Below are 20121 nucleotides of genomic sequence, written 5' to 3'. Positions count from 1 at the left end.
GAAGTATAACTCTTTGTTGAGAATAAACAATAATATTATCTTAGTTTACAGTTTTCAAATTGCTTTCTCTCACATCCCCTCAATACTTCTGCACAAAAGGTAGTGATTATTGTTTCCGTTTTACAGAGGAGGAAACAGTGTGGAAGTGATTATTTGAAGGTATCAGTGATGGCACTAGCACTCAGACTGGAGTCTTCTTCCTCCAAATCTTGTGTTTTACCCATTGTATCATGTTGCGTCTTGCTTCTGGAAGCATTAAATTGTGGGTCCTTGCAAACTTAAATAATAAAATACCACATTTGTTGGGTGGCATACAATGTTTCTAAAAGAATATGGTGATTATATATGTGTGTGTGTGTAAATTATATACAGATTATTACATATGTGTAGAGAATGTAGGTAGTAATACTAGAAATTTATACCATGATCTCTACAAGGTAGTGTTGGCCTTCTCTTTTGTAACTATTATGGTGGTTTACCATTGAAATGTTTGAATATGATCTTAATATTCAGACTATTACATGGAAAAATATACAGCATTCTAAACCTACCTTAAATGACCCCAACTATTAGGCATGACCTCTAGACTCCCCTCTTTGCAGGTTTGATGTCCATTCTACTTTCCTTTCACTATAGAGCAGACAAGCAATGGAATACTGATTCTGTCTTCCAAAGAAGTGTTAATGAGCAACAATAAAAACTGTATCTAGTCTCTTTAGTTTAAAAAATAATTTAAAATCTCCACTGAAACTTTAAAAATCATGTCCAATCAACAGTAACGTTCTAGCCCAAAACTCAAACTATATGAGTGGCCAAGAGAACTGTATCTCAGGGATGTAAGTAAACGTAGACCAAGGCTTCCCAAGTGGCTTATTAAATATAAATGCCAGTGACATCTGCTTACCATAGTGCTTCATGCCATGAGCACGAGGCTGGCTAGTAAACCAAGAGTCTTCATTTGGGCCATATATATTCCTTTGAGGCATGGCCTTTGATTTCATGTGAAATTCAATATTAATATAAGAAATAAAGCTGTTGTTGGAGAGTTTCTGATTTTACAGTGAGATTGTATGTGTTCTTTCTCCCCGTCACCATAAATTAGTTGTTTAGTTGCTAATTCATTTTTATTTTCACTTATTTTTTTTTCTTCTGACTCTTTTATCTGATGAGACTCAAGCAATTATTATGTCACTTTCTCTGGGCCATAGTATACCCAAATCCAGGAGTGATGATAATGTATATTTTTAAAACGGAACTTCAAATATTCTTGTATTTAGTTGTATATTGTAAGGTAAATTCACCTAACCCAATAATATTTTTATGTGGTAGATTCTATTCTGTTATATTCCTATTCCAGGAGGGATCATAAAGTCAGTTTTATGAAAGAATGAATTTCAAATTTTATGAACTTTCAATTGATTTGAAGTCATGGAGACTCTTGGGTATTAGTAAATTTTAGCATGACTTTATATGTTAGCGCATGAAAATAAATTTATATTTCTGTCTTCTTTCAGAATGCTCACCATTGTTGAATCTGGGAATATTTGTTGTATTTAATTATTTGTTTTTACTGAAGAAATTTTATAGTTTTCATTACAAGAATAACTTGTCCTGAGAAAATCAAGCTGAATAATGTTGATTCATGGCGTGCAGCATTGCTGTTGGATGGTTATGAAATAGAAAATAGATCTCATTAAAAAAAGATTTCTCTAGAGATTGTTCCTTATTTTCTCCCCTTTTTAGTGTAGAAGCAAATAGAAGCAAATGTTATTTTAAAAACAGTACTTTCTTCTTCCCTCCAAAACCACAACCATCAGAGAAAATGGATATGTTTACATTAATCGGCATTAAATAGAAGAAAGATCTGAAAGGCAGGCAGCCTGCCAGGGATCTCACAGGAGTGGCTGTCCTTCAGAGAGACTGGGCTACTGAAAGGAGATTAACCTATGTAACTGGGCCTGGGCAAGTGGGAAGATTTCCCAGCATTTTACATTATCAGGGATTCTGTTTTCTTCCAAGGCTTCTAGGCACTGATGACACATTATTTTCCACCTGAAAATTAGAGTTTATTAAAATACCTCTAATTTGGCAGAGGGAGAGACTCCATTTGTAAAATCCCTTGAAGGTAGTAATGAAGCAAATTACTATAACATTTGGAATAGAATTTTTTTATTGTGTTAAAATATACATAGTAATACAATTTACCATTTTAACAGTTATTTGTTTATTTTTGGAGTCAGCGTCTTGCTCTGTCACCCAGGTTGGAGTACAGTGGTGCAGTCATAGCTCATTGCAGCCTCAGATTCCTGTGCTTTAGCCATCTTCTTGCCTCAGCCTCCTGAGTAGCTGTGACTGTAGGTGGGTGCCACTATGCCTGGCTAATTAAAACAAAACAAAAACTTTTATAGAGATGGGGTCTCCCTCTGTTGCTCAAGCTAGTCTTATACTGCTGGTCTCAAGCAGTCTTTCCACCTATCCCCCCAAAGCCCTGGGTCACAGGCGTGAACCACCACACATGGCCTCATTTTCAACATTTTTAAGTATACAGTTCAGCGGCATTAAGCACATTCATGCTGATGTATGACTACCACCACTATCTGTTGCCAGAACTTTTTCATTTTCCCAAACTGAAACTCTGTACCCTTTAAAAAATAGTCCCCATTTCCCCCTTTTCTTAACTGCTGGAAACCTTCATTCTACTTTCTTTATGAGTTTCTCTATTCTAGCTATTTCATTTAAGTAAGTAGAATCATGCATTACTTGTCCTTCTGTGTCTGGCTTATTCCACTCAGCATAATGTTTTGAAGGTTCATCCACGTTGTAGCATGTGTCAAAATTTCATTCCTTTTTAATGGTTGAACAATATTTCATTTTATATAAATATATGTTTGTGTGTATATATATAACAATTTGTTTATCCATTCATTTGTTGATGGATGTTTAGGTTTTCACTTTTTGGTTATTGTAAATAGTGCTGCTGTGAACATTGAGTACCTATTTTCAGTTGTTTTCGGTGTATAATTAGGAGTTCAATTACTGGGTCACATGATAATTCTACGTTTCCATTTTTTAGGGGCTACCAACCTCTCCCCCATAGCCCCTAAGCCATTTTACATTCTCATCAACAATATGCAAATTTTTCCACATTATTGATTTTCCCACATTGTTGCCAACACTTACTTTCTGTTTTGTTGATAAGAGCCATCCTAGTGGGTATGAAGTGGTACTTGATGAAAAGCAGTCATTCCCCTAGTAACTAATGATGTTGAACCTCCTTTAAATTGCTTATTTGCCATTTGTATCTCTTCTTTGGAGAAGTGTCTATTTAAGTTCTTTGCCCCTTTTTAATTGGGTGGTTTGTTTTTTGTTGTTGTTGAGCTATAAGAATTTTTAAATTTTTTCTTTTTTGCCTCAGTTTCCTGGTGATGAGATATATTCTGGATATGTATCCCTTATCAGAAGTATGATTTGCATGGAATATGGTTTTTAATGGGATGTTTCTCAAGAAACTACATTTTTTCCACCTATTTATTAATGTCTTTTCACATCTAAGATAATTACTTCTGTTGAATTCCAAGACATATGGTCATATAAATAAAAGGAATGAAACTTTTTTTTAAATTTCCTGTTTCTAAAACCTATCAATTTTCGTTCACATTAATTTTAAACAAATCATGGTTAGAATAAAAGATACCTAGCCAGCATAAGAGATAACAGTCCAGTGTGTGATATAACGTTCAATGACACAGCATTTATTCTTCAAATGAAATTTGAAGGGCCATTTGGCCTTTGTAGCTGTAGAAATTTGATCAGTGAAGAAAAATTAGCTGCCATTCCTTAGAGTCTTTTTTTTTTCTTCTTGGTGTTCTCCTTATTTAAAACTTTGTTTGGTTTAAAAAAGTTGTAAAGCATGTAGATTAGAAATAAGAATTTTTGGCCAGGCGCAGTGGCTCATACCTGTAATACTAGCATTTTGGGAGGCTGAAGTGGGAGGATCACTTGAGACATAACAAGAAAATATAGCGAGACCCCATCTCTTGTTTAAAAATAATGAACAAAACTTTTACAAAATATAACAAAGGCCATAAGATTTTTTTTTTTTTTTTTTGAGACAGGGTCTTGCCCTCTTACTTAGGCTGGAGTACAGTTGTGCAATCTTGACTCACAGCAGTCTTGAACTCCCCAGCCTCAAGTGATCCTCCCACCTCAGCCTTCCTAGTAGCTGAGACTATAGGCCTGCAGAACCACACCCAGTTAATTTTTTCTTTTTTCAATAGAGATGGGGGTTGGCCATGTTGCTGAAGCTGGTCTCAAACTCCTGGGCTCAAGCCATCCATCTGCCTCAGCCTCCCAGACTGCTGGGATTACAGGTGTGAGCCACCATGTCTGGCTGGAAATAAGAATTGTTGAAATGGCTCCAGTTCTGCCTTTGTCACTGAAAATTTGGCAGTAATTGTAACTAACAAAAGAAGATATTCAAAAGAAGTGCAAGACCTTTTGAACAGAATAAGAATGATTAAGATTTTCAGGAAGAATGGATTACAACAGAGAAAGAATGGGACTGGGGTAAAACAACCAGAAGTTGATTTCAAGTAACTTAAGTCTAGATGAGGGTTTCTCAACCTCGACTCTGTCGGCATTTCGAGCCCGATCATTCTGGTGGCAGCCATCCTCTGCCTTGTAGGATGCTTAGTAGCATCCCTGGCCTCTGCCCACTAGAGGCCAGTGGCACCTCCCTCCCCCAGTTACAACAACCCAAAATTTCTCCATGTACTGCCAAGTGTCCCATGGGGGGCAAAATCATCTCTGTCTTCCCTCAGTGATCAAGTGTGATAAGAGCTGGACTGCGTACTCATGGCAGAATGGTGATAAAAGGATGAAAACAAGTTAAATCTCAAGTAAAGGAAATTACCAAAAATTAATAGGTATTAAGCATCTACTATATCCTGGGCACCACTGGGTGCTATAGTCATGTAATATAAATAACAATAAGAATTTATTGAACACCTTTTTATGGGAGAGATTGGAGCTACAGAAATGAGTAAAATACCTGCTGTCTTTAAAGGCTTTGTTGTTCAATAAAGAGACAAATGGACAATAAATTGTCCCAAGTGAAAATAGGAATATGTACAAGGTACTGACTGAGAAGATAATTCCATCTGGGGAAGTCACAGAGTCCTGGGATGTCTGTTTGAAGGATGCGTAGCAGTGTTGCCCTTGGAGTGGGTTTTGCAGATGAGGTAATAAAATGCCTGAGGCAATGAATTTGCCCACAGCCTTTTAGTGACTGAATTGAAGACTAAGCAGGTGGCAAAGCTCTCTCCAGACTGTCACTGTTGTCCAGAGAATAATAGGACCAGACTATAATTAAAGCTGGGATGATTGCATAGGGCAATTACACATTTTCCCTGAGGCTTGAGTAGAGCTATTCGCACCTGGCAAATCCCAGAGCTGTGCAATTTTAGTGACAGTTTATACACTTCACATATTATTGCAAATCATTATCCAAGCAAGGAAGATCAAGAGATGCATGTCTAACTCCCAGCAGGTATCAGTCTGCCTGCCAAATAATATGAAGAACACATTGTTCATTTTGAAAAAATCAAATAAGAGGTACACTTGCATGCTCTGCTTAACAATTTCTTTATTAACCAGCAGTAGGTGTACTGTAATGGAACCTAGAAACAGATGGGACCATATTGCTTGATTTGTGGAGTGGCAATATATTGCTTAATCTCTTACTAGCAATATTTGCTATGTAAGACAAATAGTTATCTAGTGGCAGTTTACGTAATATATATTAACAGTAGGGTGCTCTTCGGACTTCCATAATTATTTATATTTTAAATATTTTACATTGGAAAAGAAAGTAGTATGCGTCAAAGAAAATTGCTAATGAATTTCTTAAACTGCATCACGTGTGCCCTGTAATTCTGCTTTTTCTTTACTGGCTTCTGTTCCATTAGCAACAGTAAAGTTCAGACTTGCTGATGTCACTGCCCAGTTATTTAATTTGACTAAAAGCGATAAGTGTGTTTATTTAAGATTTTGTTCACAATGTGTTTAAAAAGGTCAGTATGTTACTTTTGCATTATATATAGTATGATATGATTGTAAAATTATATTAACTTATCAAGAAGAATTACTTGTATACACTAAAAGTTATGGAGACTTTTGAGATAAGCTGCAAAAGCTATTTTCCCTCTCAGTTCAAAGAAAACAGTTCATTGTTGTTCATTCTATTTCATCTTACCTGATGTTTTATTTTTGAATAAAAGAAAATGTTTAATGAGATAGTTACTAAATGATTTTTACTTTTTGTACATTTGAAATACTAAAGACTGACTTGCACACAAGAATAGCTGCTGCTACTGTTTGCTCTGTCTGCCAATGAAGCCTTGAAGGGCCCCTCGGCACTACAGCCCAAAGTCTAGACTTTTCCTCCTCCCTGCCATTTAAACTCCTCTTTGACAGAAATTGTTCAACCTTGGTATTTTCTTCCACACCTCTTATACTCCCATCCTCACCCTTATCTCAGCTGTGGATGACCTTACCTTCTCAGGAGCCCACTCATACATTTAGCAAACATCAAACACATACTATGTGTCAGACCTTATTCTAGGTGCTAGGGTACAGTGTTGAACAAAATGGACAAAAGTCCACATCCTAATTGAGGCTATGTTGTGGTGGGGAAAGAAAGACAATAAATAATTTTTATAAAGTAAAATACAACACAACATTGAAAAAGAACAAAGTTGAAAGACTCATATTTCCCAATTTGAAAACTTAACTACAAATATACAGTAATCAAAATAGTGTGGTATTGACATAAGAATAGATATAGAGATCAATGGAATAGAATTGAAAGTCCAGAAATAAACCCAAACATCTGTGGCCAATTAATTTTTGACAAGGATTTCAAGACCATTCAATGGAAAACAATCTAGCTCTCCATTCAGTGGAGAACAGTCTCTTCAACAAGTGGTGCTGGGGCAACTACACAGCCACATGAAAAATAATAAAGTTAGATCCCTGTCTCACACTAGATATACAAATTGAAAATGATCAATAACCTAAACATAAGACCTAAAACCATAAACTTTTAGAAGAAAACAGTAGCAAATATTTATAACCTTGGATTTGGTAGTAGATTCTTAGAGGTGACACCAAAAACATGAGTAACAAAAGAAAAAATAAGATTTCATCAAATTAAAAAGCTTGCGTGCATCAAACAACATTATCATGAAAGTAAAAAGACAACATACAGAAAAAGAAAGAATATTTTCAAATTGTATCTCGGGGTCTACATAACCATAATATGTAAGGAATTCTTAACAATGCAACAACAAAAATACAAACAACCCAATTTTAAAGTGAGCAAAGGACTTGAATAGATATTTTTCCAAAGAAGACATACAAATGGGCAGCAAATTTGCTCAATATCATGAGGCATTAGAGAAATGCAAATCAAAACCACAGTGGACCAGGCACAGTGGCTCATGCCTGTAAGCCCAGCACTTTGGGAGGCCGAGGTGGGCAGATCATTTGAGGCTAGGATTTCAGATTTCGAGACCAGCCTGGCCAACATGGCAAAACCTCATCTGTACTAAAAATACAAAAATTAGCCAGGCATGGTGGCACGTACTGTAGTCCCAGCTACTTGAGGGACTGAGGCAGGAGAATCACTTGAACCTGGGAAGTGGAGGTTGCAGTGAGCTGAAATCGCACCATTCCACTCCAGCCTGGGCGACAGAGCAAGACTCTGTCTCAAAAAAAACACAAAAAGACCCTCAAAAAACAAAAAAGAAACCAAACCCACAGTAATAAATGACTATATATCTATCAAGATACTATAATAAAAACAGAAACAATGAAAAATAACAAGCATTGGTGAGGATGTAGAGAAATTGGGGTTTTCATACATTTCTGGTGGGAATGTAAAATGGTTCAGATGATGTGGAGAACGAGTTTGGCAGTGGCTCAAAAAGTTAAACATAAAATTACTATATGACTAGCAATTCCACTCCTAGATATATGTCCCACAAACTGAAAACAGCTACTCAAACAGATACTTTTACACAAATGTTTATAGAAGCACTATTCACAATAGCCTGAAGATAGAATATGGAATATATCTATCAATTGTTCATACACATACATAGACACACTCACACACATATGATTCATCACATATACTGTATAATTTCATTTATGTGAACTATTCAAAATAGGTAAATCTTTAAAGACAGAATGCAGATTGGTGGTTGCCAGGATCTGATGGGGAGGGAGGAATAGGAGAAAACTGCTGAATGGATATAGGGTTCTATTTTGGAGTGATGGAAATGTTTTGGAACTAGATAAAGGTGGTGGTTACATAACACTGTGAATATATTAAATGCCACTGAATTCTTTATTTTAAATGGGTGATTTTCTGTTACATGCATCACTTTAATACATTTTTTAAAAAATAAGTAAAATAATTTACATTTATATATGTGTGTGTGTATATATAGACATAGTGATAGTAGTAGTGATAAATCCTTTCGGGAAAAATAAATCAGGAAAGGGTGATAGTAAGGAAGGTAGGGGTGGTGGGGGTTTGCAATTTAAAATAAGATAGTCAAAGAAGGCTTCACTAAGATATTTGAGTAAAGTTCCAAAGTGGATGAGCGCAGCAGCCATGTGTATACTAACACGAAGAGCATTGGAAAAACAGTAAGTGCTTTGAAATAGTTGCATACTTAGCCTGTTTGAGGGAAAGTAGAAGTAGAGAGAGCAAGTTGGAGAGTAGAAGGAAAAAAGACAGGAAGGCAACAGGGATTTGTGCTCAAGCAGGTTCATTCTAATATGCCACCAGGATTGAGAAGTAGTGGTATAGGACCCTGCAGGCCATTGTAAGTCTTTTGGCATTTACTTAGAGTGAATCAAATCTTTGGAGAGTTTGGAGCAGAGAAAGATTGTGACCTGACTTATGTTTTAATTGGGTCAACATGGCTGTTGTGTTATGAATAGAGGGACAAGTGTAAAGCAGAGAGACCATAGAAGGCTACTTTAATAATTCAATAAAATGTTCTGCCTCCACTTTTCACATACTATAAAATCTCATCCAGACAATAGTTTCCTTTTCCCCTTATATGCTGATAAATTTAGGATTCCATCTTTCAGTTCAGCCCTGTCCTTTGAGCTCCAGATCCTGAACCCACCTGCTGACTGAATTCCATTTGATACTACACTTCCCCCAACTCTGTATCCACCTCACTACCTCAGACTCAGTAAATCTAAGATGAATTTCTTTGCATCTGTGGTTACCCCCAACTTCATTTAATTCCTCCTGAATTTGTCATTTTGATGAATGACACACCCAGGTACCCAAGAAATCTGGACTCTTCCTACTTTATTGATCCCTAGTAAATAGTCAAGATTTTGTGATATTCTACATACTTTTTCATATAAATTTTGAATCACCCTATCAATGTATACAAAAAAGTATTGCTAAGAATTTGGTCAAAATGGCAGAGAATCTATAGATTGATTTGGGGAGAACTGAAATCCTAGCCATTGATTTTGCACATCTATGAACATGGTATATTTCTTCCTTTAATTTCTTTCCACAGTGTTTTGCAGGTGTCATTTTTGAGTTCTCCCTTACCCCACCTTTTTTTTTTTTTTTGGTTAACTTTATTTCTAAGTGTTTTATGGTTTTTGGGCTATTGTAAATGTTTTCATCTTTAATTTTCCATTTGTTTGCTGCTGGTAAATAGAATATAATTGTTTTTGTACATTTACCTTGTATCTTGCAACTTGCTAAATTCACTAGTTTCAACAGTTTTTTTTTTTTGTTTTTTTTTGGTAGATTTCCTTACTTTGTTCTTTCTGTTGCCTGTGAATACAGAAAATTTTGCATTTTTATTTCTAATCTTTATGCTTGTTTTTGTTTGTTTGTTTGCTTTATTGCACTGCTAGGACATCCATACAATCATGAACAGTAGTGGTGAGAGTGGATTTCTTTGCGTTGTTTCCAGTCTTAGGGGAAAGTATTCAGTATTTCACCATTAATTCTTAACGTTAGCTAAAGGTTGTAGTTAACCCTGTACAGATTGTCGAAGTTTCCTTCTATTTCTAGTTTGGTGAGAATTAATTTTTTTAAACTCATGAATGGGTACTGAATTGTGTCAAATGTTTTCTTCTGCATCTATTATGATGATAGTATGGCATTTCTCTTTTATTTTGTTAGTACAGTGAAACATGCTAATTTATTTTCAAATTTAATACCAGTTTTACATTTCTGTGATAAACTTCGTTTGGTCAAAATGTTAGCCCTTTTTATACTGCTGGATGTGATTTACTAATATTTTGTTAAGAATATGTAAATCTATATTTCTGAATACTATTTATCTATGTTTTCTTTTTTCCTCTAGTTTCTTATTAGATTTTTGCATCAGGGTTATGATGGCCTTATAAAATTATTTGGGAACTGTTTGCTCCTTTATATTCTGAAGAGTTGGTATATAATATACCAACTTTAAACATTTCTTCTTTAAATGTTTGGTAGATTTTTCCAGTGAAACCATCTGGGCCTGGTGATTTTTCCTGGAAAAGTTTTAAATTGTGAATTTAATTTCCTTAATATATATATAAAGCAGTTCAAATTTTCATCTTTCTATGTAGACTAACTATGTTCCCTACCCCTACTAAGGGTAACCCATACCCTTATTAAGGCATAAGACATTTCTGTTACCTTGGAATGTTTCCACTAATGAACTTTGGATAAAAAGCTCCTTGTAAGTCAGGAACTGCATGAATTGAGCAATTATAACTGAAAATGCAAATGTAATATGCCTCTTTTACCCAATCAAGTAAGAGTTTTCTTTCATTAGCAGTTTTCAAAAATAGGAATTTTTCTACATTTTTAAAATAAAAAGCAGGTTATCAAATCCTGCATTATTCTTTTTTATTTAGGAAGATGTTCACTTTCTAATTTCCTCTGAAGATATCCCACATTTTGTCAGTTGATGCCAGTTTTCAAATAGTTATGAATATATTTTAGATTTCATGTACTGTGGCAAACTCTCTTGTATAGCAGGTTGGGCTTAAGCAGAAAAGGCTTTGCCACAATATGGAATACTATGAAGCAGTTAAAAGAATAAAGTAGATTTAAGTCCTGCTAACAGAAAATATCCTCAAACAAGTTGCAGAATGCTTAAATCTCTTTAAAAATTCAAACTAATGCTATGTTTTTTGTAAGGACCTCAATATGTAAGGCCATTCGGAGTAAAATATCTGTAAGTCAGTCCAAGCTAATATTAGTAGTCACATCAAAGTATGCATGAAGATTTGGGAACTGTGGTTGATGAGATTTAACCTGATTTATAATGTTTAAATTTTCATAACAGATTACTGTAGAACTTCTGTAATTAGAACTGTAAAGGGCTTTGGCAGATTGACTGATGACTAGAGGGAAAATGCCTCTAGATTTTGTTTTTGTTTTTGTTTTTGTTTTAGCAATTACATAAAGCTGTTAAAAATCAGCTTATAAAATCTACACATACAGTGTTCTAAATATGTTTTTTTCAAATTATGGCACAAGGAAATATTGCAAGTATAGTTCAAATGCAACTTAGAATTCAAATAAAAGTTGGGTATTACTCTCACTACCTCAAAACTTTTAAAACATTAAGTACTTAATAACATGAAAATGCTTGGAGTATACCGTTCATTGAAATAGGCAGAATATAGGACATACTTATAAATGAATTATTTTAAAATGTTTATTTAGAAAAAACAAATACACAAAAATGTTAATAGTGATTGGTTTTTCTGGGTAAATAAACAGTGGTTTTTGAACCTTCTTTTTAGGAACTTTTCCATATTTTTCTAGTTTTTTGGGGTTTGTTTTTTATGCACCAAAATTGCAGAGAAGGGAAGAGAAGAAAGAAAATTCTTAGCATTTACAAGCGTGCTACAGGAAGTTCTGGTACTTTTTAACAGAATGGAAGGATCAGATATGCATTTTAGAAGTCTGGCAATTTGTAGAAGAGATTTGGAAGGTTTGGAGGGAGATCAAGAAGGGAGGAGGGGAGGAAGAGTCGTTTTTGAAAGATGTTTAGTAAATAAAAAATTGGCCAGGTCAGGTGCCTGACACCTGTAATACCAACATTTTGGGAGGCTGAGGTGGGTGGATTGCTTAAGCCAAGGAGTTTGAAGCCAGCCTAGGAAACATAGAGAGACCTTTGTCTCTACACTAAATACCAAAAATTAGTTGGGCACCGTGGTGCATGCCTATTGTCCCAGCTACTTGGGAGCCTGAGGTGAGAGAACTGCTTGAGCCCCAGAGGCAGAGGTTGCACTGAGCCGAGATTACACCACTGCACTGCAGTGGTGGGCAAAGAGTGAGATCCTGTCAAAAAAAAAAGGAAAAGAAAAACTCAACAGCATTGGCCATAAGGACCTCTCTCCATAAGGGAGAGGTCCATTTTCTGCCTTTTACATTTGTTAATTTAAAACTAAGTCTTTTCAAATCTATTTTGCAATTGCACATTACTTTGATTTAGTTGACATAAATAGGAAACTGCAGTTCTTCTCTTTCTGTGACAGTAACTCAAGTCTCTACTTAGGTGGTTCAAAATAACCCTAAATCACAATTTCAAGCTGACTTGGAAAATACTATTTATTTCAAGTGGATTAATGTCTGAATATAAAAACTATGATACAAATCCTTCTAGTGTCTTCAGCCTAAGTAACTTCACTGGGTAACAGTCCCTAGGCCAACTTGAAAAAAAAAGCACTGAATTTCCTATCCTAGGATTCAAAACTTAATCTGCATGCAGCCATTAGTAAAGCAATTTCCCTCCAAATATTGAAAGTCACATCGAACACATCTTTTTCTGAAATTCTGTTTAATTTCTATTCTATTTAATAGTTACCCAAATTTAAAAGATCTTGTGAATACTGAGCAGAATCAGGATTTATGGTAAGTCAGTGGTTCTCTACAGGGGGTGACAGGAGATATTTGGCAATGTCTGGAGACATTTTTGGTTGTCATCACAATGTGGTGGGAATGTGTGCTACTAGCATCTATAGGTAGCAGCCAGGGATGCTGCTAAACACCCTGTAACACACAGGACCGCCCCTCTACACTAGCCTCAAATGTTAGTAGTGCTGAGGCTGAGAAACCTTTGCTCGACCTTAAATGGATAAAGAGATGCAGATGAGCTCACGTTTTAGTAAGGGACATATATCCGTATCACAGGGTTGTATACAGTTAAGGAAATTATTGTTACACACGGATGTAGAAATTTGGGACTCATTAGAAAAGGGGTGACCTGGGAACAATGAGGAAGATGTAGATTTGAGAATGTAGGGTTGATGGAGTGGTGGAGGAATCTAATTGGTTAATCTAACCTAAAGCTGACAGGTGCTGGCTGGAACTGACTGCAGGAGATTGAGAGTGGTAAGTGAACAGGCAGTTTGGAGCCCCTCACTACCAGACAATTCAGGGAAAACTGATAGCCCTCCTTGCCATGGAAGTGAAGGAAAGTATGACATAAGTGAATTTGGCATAAATCATGGTCAAGTAGTGTTCTTGGGATGTAAGATGTTTCTACAAGGGCTGGTTCACTGCTGTCTTTTTCATGGCATCATTTGCGTGTCTCAGTGAGACATCACTTGGGGGTGGCTAAAGGAACTACAGACTCGGGAGGTGGGGTTCTCCACTGGGACCCCAATCAGCACAATGCCACACGGGATAAGTGACATAGGAGAAGTACAAAGCATCGGGCAGGGGATCAGGAGGACTCCATGGAGGTGACTGGACCTAGAAGAGGGGAGAGGAAGAGGTCAGGAAGCAGAAAGACAGGAATGAAGATATGGAGCCAGGAAAGGGTTTCTAGTCTATAACAAATAATTTCACTCTTGGGCTGCTGCTCACTGATTGTGTTAGTTGTGTAACTTTATGACTTGTATTAGTCTGTTCTCACACTGCTGGTAAAGACATACCAGAGACTGAGTAATTTATAAAGAAAAAGAAGCTTAATGGACTCGCAGTTCTATCTGGGTGGAGAGGCCTCACAATCATGACGGAAGGCAAAAGGCACTTCTTTCATAGTGGCAAACGAGAGAATGAGAGCCAAGTGAAAGAGGAAACCCCTTAGAAAATCATCAGATCTCATGAGACTTACTCATTACCAAGAGAACAGTGTGAGGGAAACCACCGCCATGATTCAGTTACCTCCCACTGGGTCCCTCCCACAACATGTGGGAACTATGGGAGCTACAATTCAAGATGAGATTTGGGTGGGGATGCAGCCAAACCATGTCAAACCATAGGGGTTGCACAATAAATACTGTTGTTAACCTTCTTATTCATTGTTCTAATGCTACTCTAGTTAAGGATTAGTATTCTTATTTTTTCTTAATCTTTGAATTTCTGTTGAACTTCTATCTGCTAAGAAATATTGTAAACAGCAGGGACCATATTATACAAAATTGTCTAGGATTTTGTTTTAAATTAAAATGTTTTATTATATAATATTTGATACATTCAAAAGAATATGTGGCACACATAAAAGTTATGATGGAATATTATAATAATACAATATGTAATAGAATATGACAATGTAACTTACAAATGCCGCATCTTCCTGTTGGGCTACTTCCCTGCCTTCTGCTCAGAAGCATGAATTTTATTGTCTTAATTTTTAAAATGAAATTTAATCACATATGTATCTCTGGGATGTTTAGTTTTTATATGTTTTTAAACTTTATAAGAATGACTTTATACTCTATGTCATCTTCTAGGCTCTGCTGTTTTTCACTTAATGTTATATTTCTAAGACTAATCTTTGTAGATATCATTAATATGTTTTTATTACTATATGAAATTCAATTGTAAGATTATTTCATTTATTTATCCATTCTCTAGCCAATGGATATTTGACTTATTTCCAGATTTTTGCTTTTTTGAATAATGCTGCTATGAATATTCTAGTATGTGCAATGGTGTATATATTTATATATGTGTGTGTGTGTGTGTGTGTTTATTCATTTATTTTTTAACTCAACTCCTCCTTCACAGAATATATACAATAGTTTCTTTAGGGAAGTGTTTTTCAATTAAAAAAAAAACAACTATAATCCAATAGGACATACACACAAATACATCTCTTCAAAATTCATCTCTTCAAAAACTTCCAAGAAATAATGTTTTTCCCTACTGTGAACAATGACTAGTCCATGTTTTAAAATGCTGGATGAGATCCAATGGCTTGGTTTTGTTAATCATTTCTACCTGAGGTTTGGAAACTGGCCTACGTTTTATACTATGTTGTGGAATTGCTATGTCTTGTAATATACACATTTCAACTTTACAAGATAATGGCAAATTGTTTCCAAAGTGCTTGAACCGACTATTTCTCCAAATTCTTATTACATTCCTATCAACACTTGCCATTTTGGACTAAATTTAAGTTTTCAATAATAAGTCTATTAAGATATTTTAATGATTTTTACTTATGTTCTAATTTTATAACTAAACATTTCTGGCCCAACAAAGTGCCAGTGTTTCTAGAACACTAGGGAATGCTGAGTTGTCCTATATTCTGATTGAGATCTTGCATAGGAATGTCTTCACATTTTCTTTTCTTAAAAGTACTTCTTGCTTATTATTCTCTTTGCTTTGCTGCTCAAGGGTACAACTATTGATCTATCTCAGTTGTGGCTTTGTGCTGGATTATTTTAAAGTTAAGCATCACTGATAAGTTATCTACTTAGTAAAACTTAAACCTACTGAGAAAACAGCTCTGTTTTTCCTGATGTAGTTTGACCCATTTCAGTCTCAGAAGACTGGAATTTTTATGGACAGTTGGTGATGTCAACTTTAAAACAAAAAGGATGGTTAAATTTATACAAGCAGGTTGTTTAGTGGAAAGTTTTGGTTGATTTTGTTAAAATGTATTTTTTTATACTTTAAGTGACACAAGAAGAACTTAGTGTAGTTAGTTTGTGGGCTTTGTCATGATTTTAAGGTTGAGAATGTCTTCCCTGATATTTTCTTTGCACTGGCTAGGGTAGGCTGCTGTACCCTCTCTTGACTTTTTGGTGTTTCATGACTCCTTAGCACATAAAAACCTACTTCTTCATTTACATTCAGTGACTAAATAGACATAGGAAGAATTTTTGCTCTGCATGATGACCAACTTCATTATTCATGGGTATCCTCTTGTTTAACGGGTGGTCAACCATGACTTTGTAAGGCTCTTTCCTTACATCTGTCTGACCTGAGTGGCTCCAGTTTAAGTTTTCAAGTCAGTGGTACAATGAAGCCTAGTGGCCCAATACCATTTTATGTGTATTGCGACAATACTACCATCGTCATCGACAAAAATATTTCCAACGTGGTCTTGTACTCTGTCATTTTCTGTGTGTTTTTCTGGCTTGAGAAGATACAGAGCTCATTACAATGGATTAGCTCACCCTTACTCCAGGACAGATTCAGTTTTTGGTATTGTTTTGTTTTTAATTTCTGAAATTCTTTCCCAACCTTAAGAATCCAAACTGCAAATCTAAAGAAATGCTGGTTTGTGTGGTGGGACTGTAGCAGTTAACAGATGCCAAATGGAAGGAGCAGATGAATGATAGTGCAGCAGGATTAGGGCTCTAATTGGTGGCATTTCCTCAGTTACACCGTAACTACATTTTCAGAGTTCCACCTGGAAAAAAATGTAGGAAGCTCAAGCTTATCCCCTAGGGTCCATCCTGCTCTGACCTAAGGAACAGGGAAGCTGTCCTGTGGGTGACAGTTACAGATTGTGGAGCTCACCAGGCTGGGTATAATGAAGAAAATACATTACCTTCTGGCCTGACCCAGAGTTTTAGACTCTCTACAATGAAATCACTCTTTTGCCACCTACATTTAAAATAAAAACAAAAGAAAACAGAGCAATACATCTCCCCCATCACCTAGTAAACCGTTTAGTAAGTCCAGAAATAGCACCCCCCCAATCTTTTATTACATTTTTAAGATTCTGAATATTTGAAGCAGGCTAAGGGCATCGCATCCCGACTTAAAGTTCTTATTCCTTAGGCAATGGAGATTTTGAATCTGGGAAAGTATACCTCATGGCGCAGCACCCAGTGTGTGATAGAGTCTCAATAATCACTTGTTGACTGAATCAAAGGATGAATGAAAGTCTTGAAAAGTATATCAGGATGGCTTCCCCAAGGAGGTTTTAAAGGGGTTTTTAGAAATAATCTCTACTCCTAAGCACAAGGAAAGGTAGTAATATGTTTCTAGTAGGACTAGGCAAAGTGGCCATTCACTCTTAGGATTTGTATTTCTCAGAGGACCAAAGCAGGAAGGAGGAAAAGTGAAAGATCATTTGTTGTGTTTACCACTACAAACTACAAGCTGGAGTGAAGTTAATAAATTTTATAATAAGCCTCATAAAAGTGACTTGTGTGTTAGCATATGAGAGGTTCTGAATGAAAAATAGGGAACGTTTTGAAGAACATGTTCTGTACTCTGTGTGGTATGTCTGTGATGCACTGTTAATGCTCTGCCACCAGCTCACATTCCCCCTGTTGTGGCTGAACTGCACTGATTTTGAGAGAGATAGGTCATGGGGGGTAGGGAGAGGGGAGAGTTTGGGTTAAGAAGGGGAGGGAGTGAGGGTGCCAGTGCATGTGTGTGTGATTGGAGGGAGCTCATTTCTCTGGTTCCTAAACACTCATCAGAGTTTAAAAATGGCATCCAAACTGTCCTGAGGTGACTTTACAAAAATGAGAAGAAAGTTGAATCTACCTAGTAACCTACAAAACCAATTTTAAACACTTACTTTAAAAAAGATAAGTATGTCTTCCAAATTTAAGCTAAGCTGTTCTACCTGGGATTTATCTGTTTTCTGAAGGACATGGTGGGAACATTGAAAAAAACTGGTTCATAAACTACATCAGTAAAATATTACTTGCTGTACTGTTTACCAAAAAGCTGGAACAATTATTTAATAACAAGTTATTAAAGTTTTAAGGATGCTTGGTGTTTTGATGAGGACAGTGTTATAAGATAAAGTGTCAGTGTCCTCAAAACTAATTTGATTTGTTTTACAGTTTACTTAACAGTGATACTCTTCAGTGCCCCCGAGAACATTTAGATGAAAAGATAAGCACAATACATTTTTAAAGTTAGAATTATATTTTGCAAGTAGAAATGTAAATGAGAACTCTTAATTCTACTAAAGGTTATAGATATTTTTTCTGACCAAAAAAAAAAATTGCCTTTAGAAAACAAAAAAGAAAGAAAAAAATTAGATATGCCTTTTGAAGTAAAATTAGCAGTTATACAGGAAGAGCTTGGTAAATGTTTATTGAATAAGAGGATATTTATTCCTGAAAAAGCTGTCTGTGAATCAGATTTTTGTAAATTGAATCATACTTTTACATGTATTATGACTCATTTCATAAGACAAATAATCTTTCCTAAGTTTATATTTGTGATAAACTCAGATTTTCATGGGTCAGAATTGCTGGAATAAGGACACCTTATGTTGTTGCATAAGATCTGGTGTATTCTTTTTGAGGTTGCTAAAGTTTAAGAGGTTTGGTTCTTTTTAAGAGCAATAGTTATTTACCAGATGATAAACAATTCATTAAAAATAGATTTTTAAGGATCTACATTTTGTAATTGATAAATCATTCATGTTAAAATAGTTGGCCTTGATTCTGTTCTCCTTGAGAATGTGGAATGTTTTATAAACACATTAAGAGTTACAAATAGACTAGCGAAGGAAGAAATTATTTCATTGTCAATAATGAGATGGTATAATTTTGTGTATACATAAAATTTCAATCAAAACACTCTAATAAAAACTAAAAAGCCCATTAGAGTGAGATCCATATTAAGAACGGTCTCTAAGTAACATGGGCTGCTTTGTTGTAGCATATTTGGGTTCTACTATGAGTTAAATAAAATGGGCCCATTTTGCTTCTGTTATCTCGTTTGTCTTCCAAGTTCTGGCAATTTGATTAGAGTTTTAGAACAAGTAGGAGCTCCCAGTGAATGGGTTGTCCCTGTTATAAGGTGGTCAATACCTGCTAACTGAAAATTGCAAGGCTTATCTTGAGCATGAAAGAAACATGGAGCCACAATTTAAAGTAAATAGGATACAACTTTCTGCATGGATATGGGAAATCCAGTCTTCCTGTGGTCTTAACAAGAGCTGGACCAAAATATCTGGGTAACCCAGAGACATTAATCATATTATACTGGTTCAAAGCGTTTTGAGGAAGGGGTGGGAAAAAGATCAATCTTTGCTAATAAAATGTTTTTTTCAGGAAGAAATTCAATTATGATTTTTCTTCTGAAGTAGAATCAGTGTTTGGAAAAACTATAGACAGCCTATTTCCCACTTTACTGCAGTCCTCTTCTCAATTTTCTATTGTGATTTTTCTGACTTGGGAGGCATTTTTCGGTTGATGTAAAATGCAAACTGAAATGTCTTCCACTCTTCTTCTCCTCTGGCCACGTTCCCTTTCCAAAGGCAATGAATGTGGTCAGTGTCATGTGCATCTTCTCTGGCATGTGGAAGTGTTTTATCTCCAATCCCTTCCTCTCTAAGCTATTATATTAAAAGGGTTCAATCAAGTTAATCACTTCTTTTAGTAAATCACACAAACACTCTGTATTCCCTTTTCAGAATGTATTGCAACTTCCTCACTTCCAGGTGCTGAGTGTCACATGCATCACAAAACATATTTAGGAGTGTTGTTTTTTTCCCACTTGAGGGCACTGCCTACTTTCATCATAACGTGATCAGTTTATGATTTGGGAGTTGATTGCAGTGGCATTTTTGTATCTGTTATACATAAGTGCCCAAATACTTGGCTGGCTCTTCTGCCTCTTTATCCAGCTCTGGTCACCTTCTATATCATAAAGGTGAAAAGATCCCAGCAGTAAACTGTATTAGTGCATTTTCACACTGCTATAAAGAAACAGCCTGAGTTTCACATGGCTAGGAGGCCTAGGGAAACTTACGATCATGGTAGAAGGTGAAGGGGAAGCAAGGCACGTCTTACATGGTGGCAGGAGAGAAAGAGAAGGGGGACACACCATACACTTATCTAACAACC

The sequence above is a fragment of the Aotus nancymaae genome, unplaced genomic scaffold, assembly GCF_030222135.1.
Source record: "Aotus nancymaae isolate 86718 unplaced genomic scaffold, 86718_ANA_hifiasm-v0.15.2.pri h1tg000043l, whole genome shotgun sequence".
NCBI lineage: Eukaryota > Metazoa > Chordata > Mammalia > Primates > Aotidae > Aotus > Aotus nancymaae.
The sequence above is the reverse complement of the archived record's forward strand: the minus strand, read 5'-3'. Positions refer to the sequence as shown.